At 37.6% G+C, this 25085-nt stretch overlaps 1 long non-coding RNA gene across 1 annotated transcript in view; it reads right to left on the reverse strand.

The window, feature by feature from the left end:
• LOC105737658 overlaps positions 1–25085 on the reverse strand; it is a 117310-nt gene that overhangs the window by 42983 nt on the left and 49242 nt on the right. The window contains exon 3 of the long non-coding RNA XR_001113349.2: positions 5492–5590. This is a non-coding gene — a long non-coding RNA (uncharacterized LOC105737658). The remainder of the gene's footprint in view (positions 1–5491; positions 5591–25085) is intronic.

A 25085-nucleotide genomic window follows, 5' to 3' on the forward strand; every position in this document is an offset into this window, starting at 1 on the left:
AGAAGATGACACTATTTTAATGTAACTTAGAGCTAGATTGTGGAAGTTTCTCAGTTTTATAAATCAAAGATTCACGATTGGGGTATGTGGGGTTTTCAGATTTGAAATGGAGATTATAGGGGAAGGAAATAAAAGGAATTTAGTTGCTTAGAGGAAAACATTTCTATGCAGAGATTCTCATGTCTTTTTATATTTTCCATCTGCAGGTTGAAAATAAGCTTTTATTATTTATTTATTTATTTGAGATGGAGTCTCATTCTGTCGCCAGGCTGGACTGCAGTGGCGTGATCTCGGCTCACTGCAACATCTGCCTCCTAGGTTCAAGCAATTCTTCTGCCTCAGCCTCCCAAGTAGCTGGGACTACAGATGTGCTCCACCATGCACAGCTATTTTTTTTTTTTTTATTTTTAGTGCAGACAGGGTTTCACCATGTTGGCCAGGATGGTCTCGATCTCTTGACCTTGTGATCTGCCCACTTTGGCCTCCCAAAGTGCTGGGATTACAGGCGTGAGCCACCACGCCCGGCCTGAAAATAAGCTTTTAAAATTATTTAAGGCATTCTTTAAGCAATGGAGAGTCATGTATGATTTTTATGCAGGACCAGATCTGTGGATTTTAAATAGTCATTAGTTTTAATGGGAAAGGACTAAAGAAGGGAGACGGTGGAATCCTTAGACAATTTGGAATCCTCTTCAACGGATTAAAGTGGATGAACCAATGAAAAGTTACATAAAATGAAAATGTCTTCATGTGGGGAGATGATAAGGAGAACTATTTTGCTTTGTATCATACTATAATAAGTCACAATTAATATAATGTTTTTGCTTTAAACATTTTTTCCTTCTTGCTGGAAATAGGTTCATCATAATATTTATTCACTGGTGATTTCTGTAAAATTTTAAATATATAAGCTAAATCTCAAGTGCAAACATTCACTTTCTTCTTCATTGTCCACAGCCTAAGCAAGGCCACCATTTGCTCAGGCTTGACAATGGCTTATCCACAACTGAACTTCTCTCCATTTGCTCTGGTTCAAGCAAAACTCAATCTAACCTTTAAAACACTAATAAGTGTATGTCATTCCTGTGCTGAAAACTGCTCTATGGTTTCTCATTGCTCTAAGAATAAAGGTAAACATCTTTAAAATGGGTGAATGATTTCTCTCTATCCAGATTTATAACCTCATCTCAGGCCATTCAGCTTCTTAGTAAAATGAATTAAAAGCACCAGTGGCTTTCTTGCCAATCTCTAAAGTGTGCTATGTTCCTTTGGGCTCTCAGCCTCCCTCATTTGCTATTCCTTCAGCTAGAAGGCTGTCCTCTCTTTACCTCCTGCTAATTCCTACTCTTTTGCCCCTCAGCTCACTTCCTCAGGGAGATTTTCCCCAATTTTCTTCTCAATCTTTATTTGTTACTCCTGTTTTAAAACCTTTACCTTTCTTTAATAACTCATACTAAGATTGAAATTTTCAATTACTTAGGTGAGTATTTGTTGCCTGGTAAATCCAGCCTCACTTTCTACCCTACTTAACCCCAATGCCACTAAAGCTAAACCTGTGATAGAGAAGACAGCTATATCTGCCATATCCCTAGACCTTGCATCATACTTGACACATGCTGAGTGTTCAGTAGTGTTTGGAATGAACATGGTCAAAGTGTATCTTAAGAAGATCAGTCTGGCTATCATTTGACTGATGAATGGGGGCAGATAGTATTGGAGGTAACGGAGGTGAGCTGGAAGGCTAAAGTGAAGAGTGATGAGAGAGGCTCTAGGACATTGATACAAGATGGTGTTAAGTAAAAAAAAAATTGATGCAACAATCACCTCCAAGCACACCAACAGGTAACCTGTGCCAGAGGTTATGGAATAGAAAGACTCACAGTGGAAACTGAATCACCACTTCATTAAGTCCATTTTAAACCACACAAGAAGAACTATGGGGAAAGTGATACAATAAAATAACACATTTAGAATAGGGAGCAAGTTGAGTAAAGAACCACACAATTGAATTTTTGGGGTATTCAATATTTTTATATCTTCTCTCTCTCTCTCTCTCTAACTCTCTCCCTCTCTTCCTCTTTCTCTCTCATTCTGCCACATCAGTCTCCCTTGCTGATGGTGAACCACGGACAGAAGGTGCCCTGAATCAATAGCAGACACTACCTCTATCAAAGACACTGAAAGATAAGTATGTGCAGTTAGTTGCAGTTTGCCAATTAGTTTGATGAACATTCAGGAATTTCATATGTGTTTCTTGGTTGAAGGTCACATGCATCAGAATGGGTTTAATCAATAGGTGACTGAATTAAGATCTCATGACTATTAGGTGTTATGTATATTTAGCACATTTTGAATATTTTAGTGCCTCTTGCAGGCTTAGTCTCAAGTACCTGAGGAATATTCAGTATCTTATGGTCCTGCCATTCCTCTCTGTGTTTAATACATATGTACTTGACTTGCTAACTACTTATGTTATGCTTTATATGTTGTATACTTAACTTACCCTTAACATATTGAATGAATTCTGCTCATGCCTTACCAGCTTTAGCTTACTAGCTTCATATTTGTACTCAAAACATATTAAACATTTTGCCTATGATTTATATTTGATGCTTATGTGATAGAGTTGAATGTTCTCAATGGAAATGTACGTTATGAAAGTGAGATAAAGAGTCATTTGCATCCGATTGAGCTGGAAAGTTAGCAAGATATTCTGATAAATAGGTTTGGGAGTGAGGGTGAAGAAGACAAAGATGTCAAAAATATTTCTTATGTTTCCAACTTGAGCATTTGCATAAAACTTACTGAGTTAGATAATATAGGGATTGATATAACGGTAGTTGAAACCATAATTGTGGGTGAGTGCTCCCAGGGAAAGCTGTGAAGGGAACCTTGAGAAAACCAAAAGTCAAGGAGTCAGGGGGAAGTATTTAATATAAATGAGACAGAGAAGAAAATGTCAGAATAGCTAGGGGATACCAGGAGAATGCCCTTGTATTGAAGCCAAAAGGCCAAAGTCTTTTTTTTAAAAAAAAAAAAAAAAAAAAAGAATGCTCTATCATATTCAACATCAAAATTAGGTCCAGGGTCAAAGACTTTAACAGACAACTCTAAATATATATATATATATATATGAAAGTTATATAAACATGTAAGAAGATGCTCCACATCATATGCCATCAGGAAATGCAAACTAAAACAATAATGAGATATCACTACACAGCTATTAGAATACTTAAAACTCAAAACATCGACAATGATATATATTGGTGAAGATGTGGAGCAACAGGAAATCTCATTCATTTCTAGTGGGAATGTGAAATGATATAGCCACTTTGGAAGACAGTTTGACAATTTCTGACAAAACTAAATATGTTATTTTCATGCAATCCAGCAGTGACACTCCCTGGTATTTACCCAAATGAGTTGAAAACTTATGTCCACACAAAATCCTGCACAGAGTTGTATATAGCAGCTTTAGTCAAAATTTTCAAAACTTGAAAGCAACCAAAATGTTTTTTAGTAGGTGAATGGATAAATCAACCGTAAACAGTTGATTTCAGACAACAGAATATTATTAAGCACTAAAAAGAAATGAGCTATGAAGCCATGAAACGACATGGAGGAAATTTAAATTCATGTTTCTAGGTAAAAGAAGCCACTTTTTAAGAGCTATCTACTGTATAATTTCAGTTACGTGACATTCTGTAAAAGGCAAAACTAGGAAGATCATAAAAAGTACCAGTGGTTTCTAGGGGTTAGAAGGAAAAGAGGAAGAAATAGGTGGGGAATAGAGGATTTTTAGACAGTGAAACTACACTGTATTATACTACAATGATGAATGTATGTCTTTAAGAATTTATCCAAACACATAGAATGTACCACACCAAGAGTGACTCTAATGTAAACTGTGGACTTTGGGTGACCAGAAAAATTAGGTCAAGTTTACCTGGACAAAAAAGAAAGTGCTCAATAGGTTGTGTGGTAGCCTGACTTATGGTGGAATTAGCCAATGTTTTATTCTTATACAATTCTTTCTTTCTTTTTCTACGTGCCAATGCTATGTATTGTTCCCAGTCTTAGCAAGTTTTAAGGGAAGAAGGGGAGCCACTTGAAGTGAAGTTTCTCACAGTTTTGTTTTGAAAGCCTAGATCATGGTAGATACCATAGATAAGAGCAAAAGTGAGGAAGTCTTTTGAGGACAAGGAGACAATGAGAACATGTCCACCAGATTCATAAAATTGGAAAGTGGATGAGTCCCTCAGTAGACACACCCTGCTCCCTGCCTTGTTTGGTGTCCTGTGGAAATCCTACACTTTAGAATGAATGAACTCAGAGATGCTGCACCCTAGGTACAGGATTCTCATTCTCAAAAATGATGTCTTGGTCCCAGGAGTAAATGATTTCAAAGCATCAGAGAATCTGCACTAAAAAGCTCCATGTCAGCTTGAACATGAAATTTCTTGTCTCTAACCAGTGTCACAGAAGACTTTAAAGGTCTCTTCAATGCAAGGTCCTGGAGGATCTTGCAAGATGGAGATTGATTATCTTAAGAGCTGAGTAAGATATGGCTTATAACTAGAATTAGGTTGATTTAAAGAATCAATGTACTAAATTAAATTGTGATATATTTCTTGTACATCTGAGTTTGTAGATCAAGATTCTTGTTTCTACAATTAGAGAATTAAGCAATTAAGGAGTCAATAGTGTAAGTTCAGCAGAGCAATGAGAAAGTATACATTGAGCAGAGAACAAGAAGTAAGAAAGTTTGAGAAAGGAGGAGAATAAAATTGAATGGGAGCTTGATAGCAAAAGAAAACTTGATTAAGTTTACTGGCTGAGAAAAATAACCAACAGACAGGGAAACACAGTGAGAAGGAAAAGGGCACAGAAAATTATCTGTATTTGCAAACACTATACATGTACAGACAATACTGTTTTTTCTTTCTGTTTAAGCCTCCTCACATTGAAGATGCAGACATCTCTAACTGGTCTTTTATAAGCTATCATTTAAATTTCTTAACTCCTGGATTTCCTTTGCTATTACAAGCCCATGCAACCCTAGCCTGTTCTCTCTCTCTCTCTATTCTTTTTCTTTCTGAGATGGAGTCTCACTCTGCTCCCCAGGCTGCTCACTGAAGCCTCCATCTCCTGAGTTCAAGCAATTCTCCTGCCTCAGCCTCCCAAGTAGCTGGGATTACAGACACCCACCACTACGCCTGGCTCATTTTTGTATATTTAGTATAGACAGGGTTTCACCATGTTGGCCAGGTGGGTCTCAAACTCCTGACCTCAGATGATCCACCAGCCTCGGCCTCCCGAAGTGCTGGGATTACAGACGTGAGCCACTGTGCCTGGCCAGCCTGCTCTCTTTCTGTCTGTCTTTAGGCTTTTCTCCAAAGATATAAGGTCAATTTAATTCAATTCAACTGATTTGACCTGTTGTATTTATTGATTGCCTGGCCACTGATTAAGCACTTCACCATCCTACTTGCTCTTCATCTGCAGCTTCTTCTCTCAGAGTTGAAAGGAATCATTCTCAGGCTGTACAGGTCTTCTGGTCAGTAGGAAGATCCCTCCTTTGATGGAACTGTGGATGAACCAATAGTTGTTAGGTTGCCTTTAGGAAAGGAGTCCCACTTCACTACTTTTTATGTAGAAATTTTGTAGACAAAGATACCATGTCTATGATGTGAAGTCGTGTCTAAGGAGTTCAGTTTATTATTTATTTGCTAATGAAAGATAAGGATTTTGTCAATGGCAATAAATGACAGTCCTCATTTTATTGCAGGGAGGGAGAGGGAGCAGATCTAAATATCTTGCTAAAACATGATGTTAGTTTATGTTTTTAATTTAAATGAGGGCATTCTGCAATATTTGGTCTGAGATAGTATACATTTATCAAAAGTCAATGGCATTGGCTCTGTTTTTCTTGTGTACTTGTGGAGGGGAAGTGCACATTTCATTTTTGGCAGCTGCTACAGCTAGGAATATGGAGATTCCTCTCCATGTGCACAAGAAACAGAAGTTAGGCCCAGTCAATCCTTGCTCAGGGACATACTGTGACCTAGACAAGTCCCTGAATTAAAATGTCCTTAACTACATCTAAAATGGGGTGACTAGTACCTATTCTGAAGAATTATTAACATATGCAGAACACTGAGTCAGGTGTCTGTGTTAAGAAAAAGTAGCTACTCTGGTTAATATTATCAGTCTGCTGCTAAATGGCAGCAGAACACTGAGTCAGGTGTCCGTGTTAAGAAAAAGTAACTACTCTGGTTAATATTAATTATCAGGTTGCTGCTAAACGGCATCTGCTACAGACATTTTGGAGGGAGAGGGTGAAGGGTAAAATATTTTCCATTATCTCCATGATCTACCCCAAATACTCGTTCCTGCTGCACTTACTTCATTTTTGTAAAAAGCTGGAACTGTCCCCACAAAAATAAACATAAACCCAATTCATTCATTTCTTAGTTTTGCTTTTTAAGCAAACACTCACATTTTAGTATGCCACAGGCTAGCTAAACATTGTGGAGTTTGGGAGGCTTATAGGGGTCAAGCAGCACCGCAGAGATTGGGTTAACATTAGGTTTATCTTGAACACTCAACTCAAAGGTTTCTAACACCTTAGTAAAAATTTCCCCAGACTCTCCACCCCAACACCTCCCAGTTCATTGATTTTTCCTTACTGTTGCTTCTTGTTACATATCTTGCTCTTGTACTGTCCCACTATATTATGTGGTTTACATGACTGTCCATCTACTTACATAATAAGCCCACAGACTTTGCCTTTGACCCTTACTACTGAGAAGATGCTCAATAAATGCATGCATCAATTCATAAATAGAATTCTGAATAAATTAATTAATACCAATGGAGAGGTACAGACAGGTTATGAAACTGTAGCCTAGTTCAGTTAGAGCAGGGAACCAGCCATCTTCACCTTCACAAGGACAACTTGAAGGCAAGCTCCAGGGCATGCATGCTTTAGGTGTTACTGGAAGAGGTTGCACTGAGGACTAAGAACAAAAGGGTGGGCATTTAGGGGGCACTGGGCTGCTTTAGAACCTTTTTTTTCCTCCTGGGATTCACTTTCCTACACTATGCCCCACCCTTATTCACCTAGCACTGATCCTGATAGCTTCCATTACCTGAGAGACTTTTATCTGCATAACAAGACATTTATTCACCAGGACTTCTCCCCTCAGCCTCCCATGACTTGTGCCACCACCTCCCAGAAGCCCCAAGTCCCTATTCCTTTCTGTAGCCCAGGATGCTATAGAAGCTTTAGTCACCTGATCCTTCTTCAAGTGTCATTTTGTGGAACTCCCATGCATGTGTACATCACTAAATATATTTTCCTCCTGTTAATCTTATGTCTTATATCAATTTAATTCATATTCTAGCCAAGAAACCTAGAAGAGTTGAAGGAAGCCATTTTTTACTCCCCTACATTAACTTCTTTAAACTTTAGTTCACTCACATGTATAATGGAGATATTTGTACAGTATTATGTTCCTTATAAGATTCTTATGAAGATGAAATCTGGAACATCTTAAAAACTGAACAAATGCTTTTGTTATTATTGTGGTTACAATTAACCCTTGAACTTGACTACTAACAGGCTATTGTTGACTGAAATTCTCACTGATAAAATAAACAGTTGATTAACATATATTTTGTATGTTATATGAATTATATGCTCTATTCTTACAATGAAGCGAGATAAAATGATATTAAGAAAATTGAAAGAAAGTGAAAATATATTTACTTATATATTAAGTGAAAGTGGATCATCCTAAGGTCTTCATCCTCACAATCTTCATGTTGATTAAGCTTTGGAGAAGGAGGAAAAGGAGGGGTTCTCGCTGTCTCAGAGGTGGCAGAGCTGGAGGAAAACTATATATAAGTAAACCCATGTAGTCCAAACCTGTGCTCTTTTTTTTTTTTTTTTTTGAGACGGAGTCTCGCTCTGTCGCCCAGGCTGGAGTGCAGTGGCGCCATCTCGGCTCACTGCAAGCTCCACCTCCCAGGTTCACGCCATTCTCCTGCCTCAGCCTCTCCGAGTAACTGGGACTACAGGCGCCCGCCACCACGCCTGGCTAATTTTTTGTATTTTTAGTAGAGACGGGGTTTCACCGTGGTCTCGATCTCCTGACCTCGTGATCCGCCCGCCTCGGCCTCCCAAAGTGCTGGGATTACAAGCGTGAGCCACCGCGCCCGGCCTCAAACCTGTGTTCTTTAAGGGCCAACTGTATTTCGATTTATGAGTTTTTGTTTAAAAGTCGACAACATCTTTTACCACTGGTAGTATATATATTCTTTCATATTCAACTTAGAATAGACTTTCTGTATTTGATTGGGAAGAATTTTCTTATGTCTTTAAAGAAAATATGGGAACAGAGGCAAGATGGTGGACTAGACCCAGCCAGGAGGAACATCTGCCATTGAGGGACTGGGACATCAGGAAGACTGGTGCACTCCGAGTAGGTCTTCAAACGGGAGGTATTGAGAGTGGACAGAGGGAGGATATAGGCACTGGGCTGAAGGGGGAGAAAACTGGGAACCCTGCACGGGGCTAGTGCGCACTCATTCCTGGCCCCTAAAGACTCTTGGGGAAGGGGTGACTTGAGCAGGCAAAGAGAAACCTGTTCTTACCATGTACCCCTGGAATCCTGGCAGCAGGAGACCCCACAATCCCTCTGGACACTTGAGCTGGCAGGGAGAGCTGCTTAGAGAGGTGGTAGGGGCCAGACTCCAACCTGTGCAGAGCCCAGAGGGTTTGATGTGAGAATATCTGCAGTGGAGCATGGCCAGGGATACCCATCCCTCAAGGCTTACCATGCTCCCCTAGGAGATTTTTAACCTTAGGGTGATCATTGGACCTGAAGATAGCAGGGCATTCTTGCCAGTGAGATGGGACCAGTCCAACCTGAGCACCTCTTTGTCTGTTGGTCTCTCCCAGGGTCCTAGCTTGCCTGTGCCTACTTGCAGTGCAGCCTTGGATGCCCAATTGGGGTGACTCCTGGGAACCTGCATGAGAGCTGCTGCACTGGCAGGATGCACCTGACCATTGGAGAGCTCCACCAATATGCACCAGCCCACTCACACCTTCCTCCCACAGCAGCCTCTCTCATGCCTCTTTGCTGGCACACACTCATCCATGGCCCCCATTGCTTTGCTGGTGTATGTGTGCACAAGTGGACCTCGCCTCTCGTCCCCAACAGGTTCCTGTGTGTGTGTGTGTGCACCCACTGTGCCACTGCTGATGGTATAAGCACACCCTGCTCTCTCCCTCACCATGCCAACATTGCTGATGCAAACATGCACATGGAGACTAGTAGGTCCACTCCCCTGCCCTGCATCACCATTGTTGCTGGTGCAAATGCATGCACAAAGGCCAGCGGCCCTGCATTTTCATTGCTGCCATAGCAAACCTGTGCACAGAGGCTGTCAGCCCCGCACTTACCAGTGCCCTGCCCCCACACCAAGACTGTTGCCAGTGCAAATGTGGACACAGATGCTAGTGGTTCCACCCCACACCATGCTACCACTGCTCCCACAGCCAAAGCCTGCACAGAGGCTGGTAGCCCTGTGCCCGTGCCCTGCCCGATCTCATGAGCATGCACCCTACATGTTACTGCTCCTGCTGGCATTTGTGAATGAGCCTGGATCCTGCTGCTACCACCCAAAGAAGTGCTTTGGCTGGTACCACCCACTGAAGTGTTGTGGCCAGCAGTCTGGGAACACCTTGACCTCTCCCGTGCAGCAGGATCCTAACCTCACAGGAACAGAGAACAAGGCAAAGGGCCCGCCAGCCCCACAGAGTGAGAACATGTAGCCCAGAGTGCTGAGCTGAGCCTTGGCCCTCTAAAATATTACTGAAATGAAGCCAGTTAACTAAACCTACCTTATACCACAATCAACCCACCAAGGATATGAAAATAAAAGCAAAAAAATCCCATCCAAAGGACAGCAACTTCAAAAATTGAAGAAAATCAGCCCACGAAGATGAGAAGGAACCAGCACAACAAGTCAGGAGGCTCAAAAAGCAGAGTGTCCTCTTACCTCTAAATTACCACACTAGTTCCCCAGCAATGATTCTTAACCAGGCTGAAATGGCTGAAATAAAATTCAGAATGTAGACTGAAACCATTATCAAGATTCAGGAGAAAGTTGGCCGGGTGCAGTGGCTCACGCCTGTAATCCCAGCACTTTGGGAGGCCAAGGCAGGTGGATCACGAGGTCAGGAGATTGAGACCATCCTGGCTGACACGGTGAAACCCCATCTCTACTAAAAAAAATACAAAAAATTAGCTGAGTGTGGTGGTGGGTGCCTGTAGTCCCAGCTACTTGGGAGGCTGAGGCAGGAGAATGGCGTGAACCCGGGAGGTGGAGCATACAGTGAGCTGAGATCGCACCACTGCACTCCAGCCTGGGCGACACAGTGAGACTCCATCACAAAAAAAAAAAAAAAAAAAAAAAGAAGATTCGGGAGAAAGTTGAAACCCAAGTGAACAATTCTAAGAAATACGTAAAATAATACAGGAGATGAAAGACAAAATGGCCATTTTAAGAAAAAAACAAACTTATCTGACAGAGCTGAAAAACTCACTTCAAGAATTTCAGACTACAATTGCAAGTATTAACAGGAGACTCGTCCAAATTGAGGAAACAATCTCAGAACTTGAAAATAAGTTCACCAAAATAACTCAGTCAGATAAAAATACATAAAAAGTAATAAAGAAGTATGAAAAAAACCTGAGAAATGTGGAATTATGTAGAGAGACCAAATCTATGACTCACTGGGGTCCCTATAAGAGAGAGAAAGCAAGCAACTTGGAAAACATTTCACGACATCATTCATGAAAACTTCCCAAACCTCACGAGAGAGGCCAACATTCAAATTCAGGAAATTTAAAGAACCCCAGCAAAATACTACACAAGAAGATAACCTCCAAGACAGATAGTTATCAGGTTTCCAAGGTCAAAATGAAAGAAAATGTTGAAGGCAGCAAGAGAGAAGGGGCAGGCAACCTACAAAGGGAACCCTCATCAGGCTAACAGTGAACCTCTAAGCAGAAACACTACATGCCATAATAGACTGGAGGTCTATAAATAATCAGCATTACTACAGAAAGGAAATTCCAACCAAGAATTTTACACTCAGCCAAACTAAGCTTCATAAGTGAAGGAGAAATAAGAACCTTTGTAGACAAGCAAATGCTAAGGGAATTCTTTACCACCAGACTTGTCTTACAAGAGGTCGTGAAGGGAGTGCTAAATATGGAAAGGAGAGACTATTACCAGCCACTACACAAACACATTTACATATATAAATCGGTGACACTACATGCCAATCACACAAACACATCTGTATAATAACAAACTAACAACATGATTCATAGGATCAAATCCAAACATATCAATAATATCCTTGAATGGAAATGGGCTAAGTGCCTCAATTAAATAAATGGCAAATTGGATATAGAAGCAAGACCTAACAGTATGTGTGGTCTTCAAGAGACCTGTCTCACATGCAGTGACCCCACAGGCTCAAAGTAAAGGAGTGGAGAAAAATCTGTCAAACGAATGGAAAACAGAAAAAAAGCAGGGAGTTGGTATTCTAATTTCAGACAAAACAGACTTTTAAGTGACAAAGATCAAAAAAGACAAAGAAGGGAATTACATAATGGTCAAGAGTTCAATTCAATAAGAAGACCTAACTATCCTAAATATATATGCACCCAACAGAGAAGCACTCAAATTCATAAAGAAAGCTCTTAGAGACTTACAAAGAGACTTATGTAACCACACAATAATGGTAGGATACTTCAACACACCACTGACCATGTTAGACAGATCACGGAGGCAGAAAACTAACAAAGATATTCAAGACCTGAACTTGACACTGGACCAAATGGACCTAACAGACATCTACAGAACTCTCCACCCCAAAACAAAATATATATATGCTTCTTATCTGCACATAACACATGCTCTAAAATCGACCACACAATCAGCCACAAAAAGATCCTCAGCAAATTAAAAAAACAAAACAAAACTGAAAACATACCAAACACATTCTAGGACCACAGTACAATAAAAATAGAAGTCAATATTAAGAAAATTCCACAATTCATACAATTCCACATTAATTAAACAATTACTCCTGAATAACTGCTGAGTAAATAATGAAATTGAGGGGAAATCAAAATCTGGCAGAGACACAACAAAAAGAGAAAGCATCAGATGAATAACTTTGATGAACATTGACGCAAAAATCCCCAACAAAATACTGGCAAACTGAATCCAGCAGCATATCAAAAAACTTATCCACCATAATCAAGTAGAAGTTATCCCTAGGATGCAAGGTTGGTTCAACATACACAAATTACTCAATATGATTCATCACATAAACAGAGCTAAAAATGAAAAGCGTGTGATCATCTCAATAGAAGCAGAAAAGGCTTTTGAAAAAGTTCAACATCCCTTCATGTTAAAAACTCAATAAACTAGGCACTGAAGGAGCATACTTCACAATAATAAGAGCTATCTATGAAAAACCTACAGCCAACATAATACTGAAAGGGCAAAAGCTGAAAGCATTCCCCTTGGCAACTGGAACAAGAAAAGGATGCCCTCTCCCACTCCTATTGAACATGGTACTGGCATTCCTGACCGGAGCAATCAGGAAAGAGAAAGGAATAAAAAGCATCCAAATTGGAAGAGAGTGTTTCAAACTATCCTTGTTTGCAGATGATATGACTTTATTTATAAATATTTTAGAAATATTTATTTTAAAATATTTTATTTATAAATCATATCATCTGCCAACAGGAAGAGCTTGCAGGGTTTTTTACATAAAATCTGTGGGCTTTTTCAGATAGAATCAGAGAGTCAAACTATCCCTGAATCACATTATTCGTAAACAGGGATAGTTTGACTCCCTGATTCTATCTAAAAAACTCAATAGTCTCAGCCCAAAAGATGCTTGATTTAATAACCACCTTCAGCAAGTTTCAGGAAGCAAAATCAATGTATGAAAATGAGTAGCATTTCTACGCACCAACAACATGCAAGCTGAGCACCAAATCAAGAACATAATCCCATGCACAATAGACATGAAACAATTAAGTACCTAGAAATACAATTTACCAGGGAAGTGAAAGATCTCTGCAAGAATTGCAAAACACTGCTGAAAGAAATCAAAGATGACACAAACACATGGAAAAACATTCCATGCTCATGGATAAGAAGAATCAATATTTTAAAACGGGCATGTTACCCAAAGCAATTTATAGATGCAATGCTATTCTTATCAAACTACCAATGATATTCTTCACAGAATTAGTAAAAAAAAAAATTTTTAAGATTCACAGGGAATGAAAAAGAGACCAAATAGCTAAGGCAATCCTAAGAAATAAGAACAAAGCTGAAGGCATGACATTATCCAACTTCAAACTATACTACAAGACTACCAAAACAGCATGGTACTCATATAAAAACACACATATAGACCAATTGAACAGGATAAAGAGCCCACAAATAATACCGCATACTTAGAACCATCTGATCTTCAACAAAGTTGAATTTGTTGAAAGCAATAGGGAAAGGACTCTCATCATATATAAAAATTAACTTAAGATGGATTAAAGACTTAAATTTAAGACTTCAAGCTATAAAAATCCTGGAGGAAAACCTAAGAAATACTCTTCTAGTCATTGGCCTGGGCAAATAATTTATGACTATGTTTTCAAAAGCAAACACAACAAAAACAAAAATTGACAATTGGGACCTAATTAAACTAAAGAGCTTCTGCATGGCAAAAGAAACTGCCAACATAATAAACAGACAACCTACAGAATGGGAGAAAATACTTGCAAACTATGAATCCAACGAAGGTCTAACATCTAGAATCTATAAAGAACATAAACGAATGTCCAAGCAAAAACCAACCCCACTAAAAAGTGGGCAAATACATGAAGAGACACTTCAAAATAAGACATATATGTGGCCAACAAGCATATGAAAAAATCCTCAGCATCACTATTCCTTGGAGAAATGCAAATCAAACCACAATGAAACACCATCTCACAGTAGTCAAATTGCTATTATTAAAAAGTCAAAAAATAAAAGATTTTGTCAAGTTTGTGGAGAAAGAGAAATGCTTATACACTGCTGGTGGAAATATAAATTAGTATAGTTATTATGGAAAGTAGTTTGGCAATATCTCAAAGAACTCAAAGCAAAAATTATTCAACCCAGTAATCCTATTATCAGATATATACTTAAAGGAACAGTCTACTGTAAAGACACATGCACATGTATGTTCATCACAGTATTATTCACAATAGGAATGACATGGAATCAACCTAAATGCCTATAAATGGTAGACTGGATTTTTAAAATTTAGTACATATACACCATGGAATACTACACAGCCATATAAAAGAATGAGATCATGTCGTTTGCAGCAACATTGATGGAGCTGGAGGCCATTAACCTAAGCAAACTAACGCAGGAATGGAAAACCAAATACCACATGTTCTCATTTATAAGTGGGAGCTAAACATTGAGTACATATGGACACAAAAATATGAGCAAGAGACATGGGCACCTACTCGAGGGTAAAGGAAGGAAGAAGAGGATTGAAAAACTATTTATTGGGTACTATGCTTATTAATCTGTATACCAAACCCCTGTGACATGCAATTTACCTACATAACAAGCCTGCACATGTTCCCTTGAACCTGAAATAAAAGTTAAAAAAATTAATAAAAAAAATAAATAATTTTTTCCTTAAACTACAAAACATTGCAAAAAGAAATTAAGGAAAATCTAAGTCAATGGAGAGTGATTGTGTATACACTGATCAGAAAATTCAATATTTTAAAAATAATTTTACCCAAACTGCTGTATAGATTTAATGCAATGTCAATAAAATCTTAAAGAGAATAATTTTCTACTCCCTCCAAAAATAATGTATTAATGATAATATAAATTATTCTTAATTGAACCCTACCTGTCAAACTTTGTGTAAACATCTTACGATGATTTATTCATTGACTTAATTCCATAAATACATGTAAATCATGCAATACTGGAGGCAGATTTCAAAAATAATTTTGTCACTTTTATGTAGTTAATGAATGAGGTTCAGAAAATGGCAAACTTCTTGAAATTCTAGATAGTATCTCCGGGTGAAAGTGCGTTTCGTCAGTTTCTCAATGGAGTCTATAACCCACTCCTCTCCCCCAAATGATTACAAATTGCTTCTCTGTAAGTACTGATTCAAATTATTTTTGGAAAAGAGCAACTTTCATTACGTGTACTAAAATAAATTAATTCTATAAGTAAAGAGTGCTTCAACCTCATGCAAATTTGTAGCTTGTTTGAATGGTTTTCAGGACAATAGCAACAAGCTCCTTTTTCCATACTTAACCTGGATCTAAATAATTAACAAATTCTCCGTGGGACGTTAAACATGCTTAATAATGATACTATTCTAAAGTAAATGCAGGGGCTGAAAAGGTTCTGTTCCTTTTCCAAGTTTCAAACCAAAATGGTTGGTGTTTTAAAACAAGGAGCATGTTCTTTGAGGCTGTGTTTTCATTATTAAGCTGTAGTTCATGGTCTTTTATTGTCATTTTGTCTGTATTTTAAGCCAATCCTGAAATAGCTTTTTTTTAAAGAATAGGGTTAAATTTAAGAGTTAGAACTTGCCAAAGATGACCAAAGGGAAGGGGAATGAAATTACTAGCTGCTAGTTGTAGCTTCTAGGCTGAATCTGTAAGAAGTGGATAAAGGACTTTCAATACTTCTTTATCTAACACACTTCCTGCAACTAGTAGTTAACGGATGTGTCAAAATTTTCTGTATTTCTTTCTCCATTAAAAAGTCAATTGTGATTGTTATTCTGATCAATATTTTCAGAGCAAACAAAACAATGTATCTAACTTTTAAAAATAATGTTTTATCATGAGCCTGATTGTCTGACTCATTTAATCTGGTGGTGAAAAAGATTGAGTTTGCCGTTATCTGAACTTTGTAGTGATGGCAATGGTCCTATTAGGTCTTCTGGGTCTCTCTTCTGTATTTTAGTGATGTGTTAAATGTGCTAAAAGTATCGTTGAAGGTTCCTTTGAATTCTGACATTCTGTGATTCTTTAAGCATTGGTTGTTGAGCAGGATCAGAGTTTTAGAGCTTGAAGTTATTTTTAAAATCATTTGTTTTCTAAGTACCAAGAGTTAACTTCTTGTCCAAAATTACAGTATTAGGAAGACAGCAGTCTCTGCCTGAAGTCCCAACATCTAATCAGATGCTTCTCTCCAACATGGAAGAACATGGGTTTTGTCACTGTGACTACTATGTGGAATTCATCCTAAAGATTATGCAAGGAAGCCTCAGAGCATGTTCCTTGCAGAACAGTGCCCTGGTTATAAGCACAACTCAGGTCACTAGGACAGAAATAAGGGCTGGCTTACGGTTGTGAAAGGGGTAAGACAAAAGCAAAAATGATAAAGCAAATCCTTGAAATAGAAAGAGTTGGGTTTTTATATTATTTTTGTCTACCTATAGGGCTTCCTTATGGTCACTTTATATTTCATTGAAAATTCCTTTATACTTAACATTTTTCAGGTGTATCTGATATCTCATACTCTACATGGACTCATTCATGCCTTTTAATGCAGTTCGTACATAACTTTGTAATAATCACCTTGTTAATGTAGCAGTATATTGGAGCATTTATTTGAGAGTAGGGTAAGATAAGAAGAGGAGGGAATCATATTGGAGAGATAGATGATAGGGAAGTGAAATGAAAATGTGAAGTCTATGATTACAAAGGTAAACAACTTCCTAAAGAAGTTTTAATAAATTTAAAAGAAAACTAAAAATACTATTATTGAAATCCTTTTTTGTCTTGTATCCTAACATTAAACATATATCTATCAATAATCTATACATGCACACGCACGTGCAAACACACATATATGCATATTAAAGAGGATAAACTGTGATTTAGAGATATAAATGCCTATTTTAAACTTTGAAATATCCTTAAATCTTCAAAGTAATTTGTGATATGAGCTTTTATTCGATAATCTCATCTTTTTCATTTAATATTGTTTCAAATAATATTTTTCTATCTCATCTTTGGCCATCTTTGAAGTGTGTGACTTAAGTATGTTTTAAAAAAGGTACTATAAAATGGAGACATATATAAAGACCTCACACACACACACACACACACCCCACACAAAAATATAGGAACACTTTAGGGAGAGAGGAAGCATTTCCTGAATATGGTCCTTGTGGGACAATGATCTCAATCATTCATTCTTATATAAATGGGCAGCTTTTGTTATTTTTTTGATAGTACATTAAAAAAATCAAATCCAAACCTAGTCTCCTTAATGGCTGGATGTGAAATGCAGATTCATAGCATTTATCTTTCACACACAAGCTATAAATTATTTCCATTCACAGAGTTTTTATAGATCCTTTTTTCCAAAAAAGAATTTTTGTGTCCAAACAACAAATTTAGTAATCATTTACCAAACTTTGAAAGTGGTGTGACTATTAGAAAATAAAGGAAGGTGTTCAAGACCCTGGTTAAAAGCAAATGTCCCTTCAGCAAGTGGGAAGTGTTGAAGTGTAACAATCAATGTGTAGAGTCTTGAATAGTTAAGAAACAGGGGCCCAAAGGGTGAGCACATCTAGTTGTGCTGTTCTCCCATTAACGACCCTACCATATGTCTAACATTTAGCTAATTTTATTTTCAGAAGGTATAAGGTGCCAAGTCATCCACCACATTGGTACGTTTAAAGAGCTGAGGTTATTTTACCTCTTTGCTTACATGTGAAAATCAATACATAAGCTCACCCGTTAGGTTTCAGTCAAGCCTGAACAACTTGGGAGTAGGGATACAAAGTTTATTTGTGGTCCCATCATACACAATAAAGATCCTGTAGTGGTTATTTTTCTATCGCCTCTGCTTGACCTGAAATATTTTAATAGGATCTAAAATATCTCATGATTGACCTTCTACTGTCAAATAGCAATCAAGATGCTGTGTTTAAAACTGACTTTAAAGCAGAACACAATTTGCTAAGCAATATTGAATGAAATGCAAATTTCTCAGTAGTTGCTAGTAAAATAGTTGTTAGACTGTTCAAATATAAGCTTAAAATATGAAGAACAAGTATGGCATTAAGGGAGGATGCTTAAGTCTTTTTACTTTTCAGGGGAAATAATTCAAATCTTCAAAGTTTGGTTACCTTTAGACAGGTGTTTTAAAATAAATATATGTGCATCTATACTATTAACTTAAAATTATGTAGTCTCATATTTTATATATTACATACTAAGTAAATTCTGAACCATTTTATGCTACCAAATGGTTATTTATACATTGTATACAATTCTATCAAGTTGTACATTCATAAAGTACGTATCTGAGGGAAGTATTTATTAAAAATATAAATGATCTACTCAAAATCCAATGTCAATATATTTTAAAATAAATTTGGAGAATTTATATTATGCCATATTTGGTAGGAAGATAGGAACCTAGATATTTTATGTGCTTAACTCTTTAATATTTTATGGTTCAAATATTAACTAAATGGTATATAATGTATAGATTCCAGATTTTCAGATACTCATCAGCCTTTTCCCTCTAATTTTATAAAGATTACATAATGTTTGAGATTTGGATTGCTCATTTTACTGAAGACTATGGTCAGCGTTAGGTTAATAGAAATAGTGTAGCCTGACTGCATACAGTAAGTTTTGAATCTGCTTATAAAGACATGTAAAAGTGCACCCTGCTAGGAACTCTACTATTCATGCTGAGGTTTAAACACTGGAATTGGGTTCCCAGTGGATTTTCACTTTCACAAGTACTTAATGCAGCTTTAGGTGTCTCAGGGGCAATCTGAACTAGCCACTGAATATCCTTTTTAAGGGGAGTTAACAATGGCTTAGTTCCACCTCTCTTGAAATACAGGATTCATGTTTTTCTCTCTTAAAATTTAGTGTTCCTAGAGACAGTCGGGAACATTAGAGAATAAGACTGTATTTATCCATCCCAAGCTAGGTACAATGTAGGTGAGGGCAATCCAATGTTCCCTGCAGTGCTTTGTCAAAGCTTTTTAACCCTACGCTGAAAGGATAACCACTTCAGAGTGGGGTTACAATTGAAACTCCAAACCTATTAAAAACTTGGGCCTTTACATTGGTGTAGGCTTTTGATTATAAAAAAATTCTATGGACTTTTGATGATGTACACTTCTGTACTCAAGGTTATATTGTGAGCCCTGGACTTATTACAGGTGCAGCCAATTCTAGGATTAGAACCCAGACCTTAGATCCTTTCTTTTTTGAAAAGTATTGTGATTGTATTTTGGGCTAGAAGAGTTATGGGGAGAACCAACTCAAGTAAAACTCATAAAGTACACACATAAATGATGCCAGGAATATATTTGTCAGGAATGTAGAAAAGTTACACACAGGATCTAATATCTCATGTTAAAATAATTGCACACATGTATGTACATACGCAAATAGATCATATAGGAGAAGTCACGATATCATTGCATTTTGGTAATTTAGAAATTTTAAAAAACACTTAGAATATGTTAGTCAGGATAAGTAAGATTATTTATGCTGTAGTAACAAGCAACTCCCAAATCTCAATGTATTTGAACATACTTTGTTTATTTCTCCCTCACAGAAGCCCTGAGGACCCTGCAGGCATCTGTCTTCCATTCTTAGTGATTCAAGTTACCCAAAATCTCAACATAGGTTTTCTCCTTTATCTCCATAGTAAGGGAAGAGACAGCTTGGAGTCTCCCATGGATAAATGAATGCATTCACCTGGAAATAATACATCACTTCCACTCATGTTTCATTGGCCAAAGAATATCAAGGGGATGGGGAAGTTCAGTGACCACTCTCTTCCACCCCCACCACAAACTGAAGGAAGAGAAGAACTGGAAATACAGGTGAGTAACCTAAATGTATACTACAGAAGAGCTGATAGAATCGTAGGTGGGAAATCCATGAACTCTTTAACTACTGCAAACATATACACTGTGTTGCTGAATTAACAAATATAACTAATTTTGAATAAGAGGGATTTTCTGAAATTATTCTCAATGATTTCTCTCTAAAAATCAGTAAAATTATGATTATAAAACCCACACAATATGCATATTTATAAAGTACTGTATTTCATCCAATATTTAAATGACATTTCAATATATAAAAAAATCCATAGACTAATTTCATTATTGTCACAGGCAGAATATTATATTACTTGAAAAGTGCTCAATAAGATTGATTTGTGTTCTCTGTGAAATGTAGTCTCCACTGACCACTTGCCAGGTTGGGTTACAAGAGCCTTTCAAACCACAAACTGTGCTGTGGTCTTTACAATGCAATGCCTGGAATGCTTACACTAAGCTCTGAAATACTACAAAATATCAATGGCCAGTTCACAGCCAATACCAATCCAGGCAGAAGCACTTTGCTTCAAATCGTTTGAAGTAGCTATTAGTGTAAATCAAAGATTTTGTGTATTCTCATTTTTTCTATACCCTTCTAGAATATTCATAAACAAATTGCACATCTCTTGCATTCACTGGAAAAAATCACCACTTGGTAAATCTTTAGCTACCATAATTTAATCCCCCGCCCCCTTTTAAATAAACCCCATCAATACCATTTATAATTAATGAAAGGTAGGATGATTCCTGGATGAAGTTTTAGTCCAGACGTCAAATCGATAATTCTGACCATGTCTGTTTCATTATTGACAACGTCTACCCACATTTACTCTTATAATTAAGTTTTAGTTCTACTTCTAACTTTTCTCAAGTGTTTGAAATGGCTATATGGTGTTCTTAATTTCAGCTGCTGTTTCATCTTTCTCAGTAGGTGCCTATTTTATTGTTAAAGGTCATACTCATTTGTCTGCTCCAACAAAGGCAGCCCTCAAAGTTGGCTGTGGTTTTGACAGACAGTGGTCCCTATAAGTGATGGCCTTAAGGACAGAGCTGGCACTGGGAGACAGTCACCACAGCAAGGGGAATAACAGATAACAAATCATGCCACTATTTTTCCTCCTGGCGTGATTGACGACAGCACAGCGGGTGTAACTTTTCAATGTCCTCAGATTAAAAACCCCTCAAACAAATGAGTTCTGAAAATACTGTCCAGAGGCATTACAGGGAGCTGTTGGACTCAAAATACTCTTTAAAAAAAACAGGTTTTTTTTAAATGGACAATTTATGGCCACTCAATGCAATTATCTAATTTTCAGTGATACTTTGAATTTGACACGCACAAAGCTCAGCTATAGATTTGAGGGGCTGTTGCTGAACCAATGTAAAGCTTTCAGAGGGAAGTATGCAGGTCTCTGCAAGGCCTATCAAGCGGCATTCTAAAGAGGAAATTTGGTATTTGTTAAGGCATGATATGTATTTCAGTGTTTACGGATTATTTTTCAAAGTATTGTTTGCATAATATTTTAACTGATTGGTGGAAATAAAGATACTCAAATGACCAAGCTGGGGCTACATGGTAAATCACCTCTGAATTTTCCTGGTCCATCATAGGAATATACAAAGCAGTGCAGAATAAAATACAAACATTTCCACTTAAAATGTTATTTCTACTTTTTCCTAATGTATTGTATTGTCTAATAAGTTTTTGATATGCTGCAAAATGAACCTATCTACCTGATATAATGCATGAATTCTATAATTCTTGTTTAAAAAGTGCAATTAGACATTTTTTTCTATACTTATAATTATGTAATATAGTTAAGTATAACATATATACTCATAATTTTATGTGCGCATATAAAATGTTATGTATATGTATCATTAATAAATATAAACCATGAGAAAATAATAATATTTTTCTGGAAGTTGTAGTCATTTTAGTAGTTTATGCCTATGGAGCGCAGCTTGGTGTAAATAATGATTATGGGCCTCAGTCCCAGGAATTTTGAAACGAGGCTTGGAATCCGCATTACTACATGTCCTAGATGACCTAAATATAACCTACCCTAGCTATAATCTGGGAACCACGTGAGGCACCTTAGGAGTTGGATTAGCATTCCTGGGTCACATGATTCTGCACAGATTCACTGGCTTTGTAGCCAGGTGGATGAAGGTTCGAATCTTGGTGCTGAGTCTTACTAGCTATGTGGCCTTGGGGAAGTTAGTTAATCTCTCAGTATTTTAGGTTTATGGGCATCTACACTGGAATAACAAATTTTATCTCGAAGAATTATTGGAAGACTAATGAAGCTGCCAAATGAATGCAAGTGGTCTTTACTTGCTAAAGATGAAACTAAAATGCTTAAAACAACACAATCAGGAGCTTGGATTGAAACAAACTTTTTTAGAAGATAAATGGATTCTCCCACCTCTACCAGTTCCACAGCCCCAGGACTTTGGCCCATATACATCAATGAGGTCATCTATCCTCAGTTTGTAAAACAGGAGCTGAGATACTTCCTGAAACAACCATAGACCTAAATCAAGTCTAGTTGTCCAGATATTAGCCATTCTCTTAAATCTTGTCCTTTCCTTCCGGTTCTGGGTAAAACTGGGCCCTTGGCAGGCACTCATTCAACACACTTACTCAATCCCTACCACACACCGAGGCTCAGAACTTACTTCATAGAGGATAAGATAAGCCAGAGTCTCCATGGACTAGGAACCATTCCAGATGGAAATAGCACTTGCTTTCTTCATCTCACATCTCCAGCTTTTCTTACAATATGGTGTGGGAGACTTTGATTTCTGGTAGTGCCTCTGTTTCCTCAGCTTTAAAATCATGATAATAACAAGACTGACCATTGTAATAAGGACTAAGAAAAGTTAGTATATGTGAAATGTTTAAAGCAGCATCTGGCAAATAGAAAGTGACTTGCCCTAGGTCACACTGATGAAAAATGTTAATGGATTGCAACCCAGGTGCTGGAGTCTAGACATTGCAACATTGCTTTTGCTAAACTTGTTTATAACTTCTGTGTTCTTCTCCAACCATATAAACTCCAGACGAAAGAGCAAGCATTAAAATATCTGAAGTTATATAACTAGACATATAAATGCCAGGTGATAAACACATTTTAAAATAAAATGAAAAATATTTAAAATTTTTATTTGTTTTGTTTTTAAGTAGGTAATGGATGTAAACAGTAAAAACGTTAAAAAGTATATTAAGGAGGCCGAGGCGGGCGGATCACGAGGTCAGGAGACCCAGACCACGGTGAAACCCCGTCTCTACTAAAAATACAAAAAATTAGCTGGGCGTGGTGGCGGGCGCCTGTAGTCCCAGCTACTCAGAGAGGCTGAGGCAGGAGAATGGCGTGAACCCGGGAGGCGGAGCTTGCAGTGAGCCGAGATCGCGCCACTGCACTCCAGCCTGGGTGACAGAGCGAGACTCCGTCTCAGAAAAAAAAATATATATATATATATTAAAATATGTACCAGAAAACCTCATTTTTACTGCTGTTTTCTAGTCTTCCAATTTTTCCAACACAATGGCCAGCATTATTACTACATTCTGAGTTCCTTCAAGAGATGCCCCACAATTATACAGCATATATGTGTATAGATGATCACCTACTTAATTAAATGGTAGCATACTATACTCACTCTTCTGCCCCCCTCTTGCACTTGACTTTCTTTATCATTATTGTCATAAAATTAACATATTTTTAAAATAGAGAAGCATATGAGTAAAAAGTAAACGTCTTTCCTTCAATCTTCTAAAAGTAACAACTATTAAAAAATTAGATGGTTTTAAAAATTGTCTTTACAAAAAAATTGGAATTTTGTAATATCCCTTTTCTATTCCTTGCTTATATTTAACATTGATAACGTTTTCTCAAACTTATATGTTCGCATCCACCTTATTTTTATTTATTTATTTATTTTTTTAGACAGTCTCACTCTGTCGCTCAAGCTGAAGTGCAGTGGCATAATCTTGGCTCACTGCAACCTCCACCTCCCAGGTTCCAGTGCCTTTCATGCCTCAATTTCCTGAGTAGCTGGGATTATAGGCATGCACTATCACACCCAGTTAATTTTTTGTATTTTTAGTAGAGATGGGGTTTTGCTATGTTGGCCAGGATGGTCTCAAACTCCTGGCCTCAAGTGATCTGCCTGCCTCTGCCTCCCAATGTGTTGGGATTATAGCCGTGAGCCACCATGCCCAGCCTATCCACCTTGTTTTTTAATGACTGCTTAAAATTAGAATTTAGTGTATGTTAAAATGTTTATATGCTCTTACCTATTGGTGGACGTTGACGTTGTTTCTAATTTTTAAAAAACCATTTTATGGGCTGGGCACGGTGGCTCATGCCTGTAATCCCAGCACTTTGGGAAGCCGAGACAGGTGGATCACTTGAAGTCAGGAGTTCAAGACCAGCCTGTCCAATATGGTGAAATGCTGTCTCTACCAAAAATACAAAAATTAGCCAGGCATGGTGGCGTGCGCCTGTAGTCCCAGCTACTTGGGAGGCTGCGGCAGAAGGATTGCTGGAACCCAAGAGGCGGAGGTTGCAGTGAGCCAAGATTGCGCCACTGCACTCCAACCGGGGCGACAGAGCAAGACTGAGTCAAAAAAAAAAAAAAAAAAGAAAAAGAAAGAAAACCTGCCATTTTATGTAATGCTTCATTTTCTTTATCTCTTATATCTTTTTTTTAAATTTTACTTTAAGTTCTGAGTTACATATGCAGAACATGCAGTTTTGTTACATAGGTTTATATTCATTTTTGTAGGATAGATTCCTGGATAAGTGAATCCTAGGTAATAAGGTAGACCAAATTTCTTTTCAAAAACCTGTACCAATTTACAATGCCACCAAAATTGTAGGAGAAAGTCTATTTCCCACACTCTTGACAACATTGGACTGTTTCAATTTTACAAGTGTAGATTTCACTGATTCTCAGATGCACTTTTTTTCCCCCATTTTTAGCGGCTCCAAAATTTGAATATGTCTTATAACCAATGACATGTAATAGTTTAATTGGCAGCATGTTTACTTTCTCCATG

Source organism: Nomascus leucogenys, chromosome 16 (genome assembly GCF_006542625.1).
Source record: "Nomascus leucogenys isolate Asia chromosome 16, Asia_NLE_v1, whole genome shotgun sequence".
Classification (NCBI taxonomy): domain Eukaryota; kingdom Metazoa; phylum Chordata; class Mammalia; order Primates; family Hylobatidae; genus Nomascus; species Nomascus leucogenys.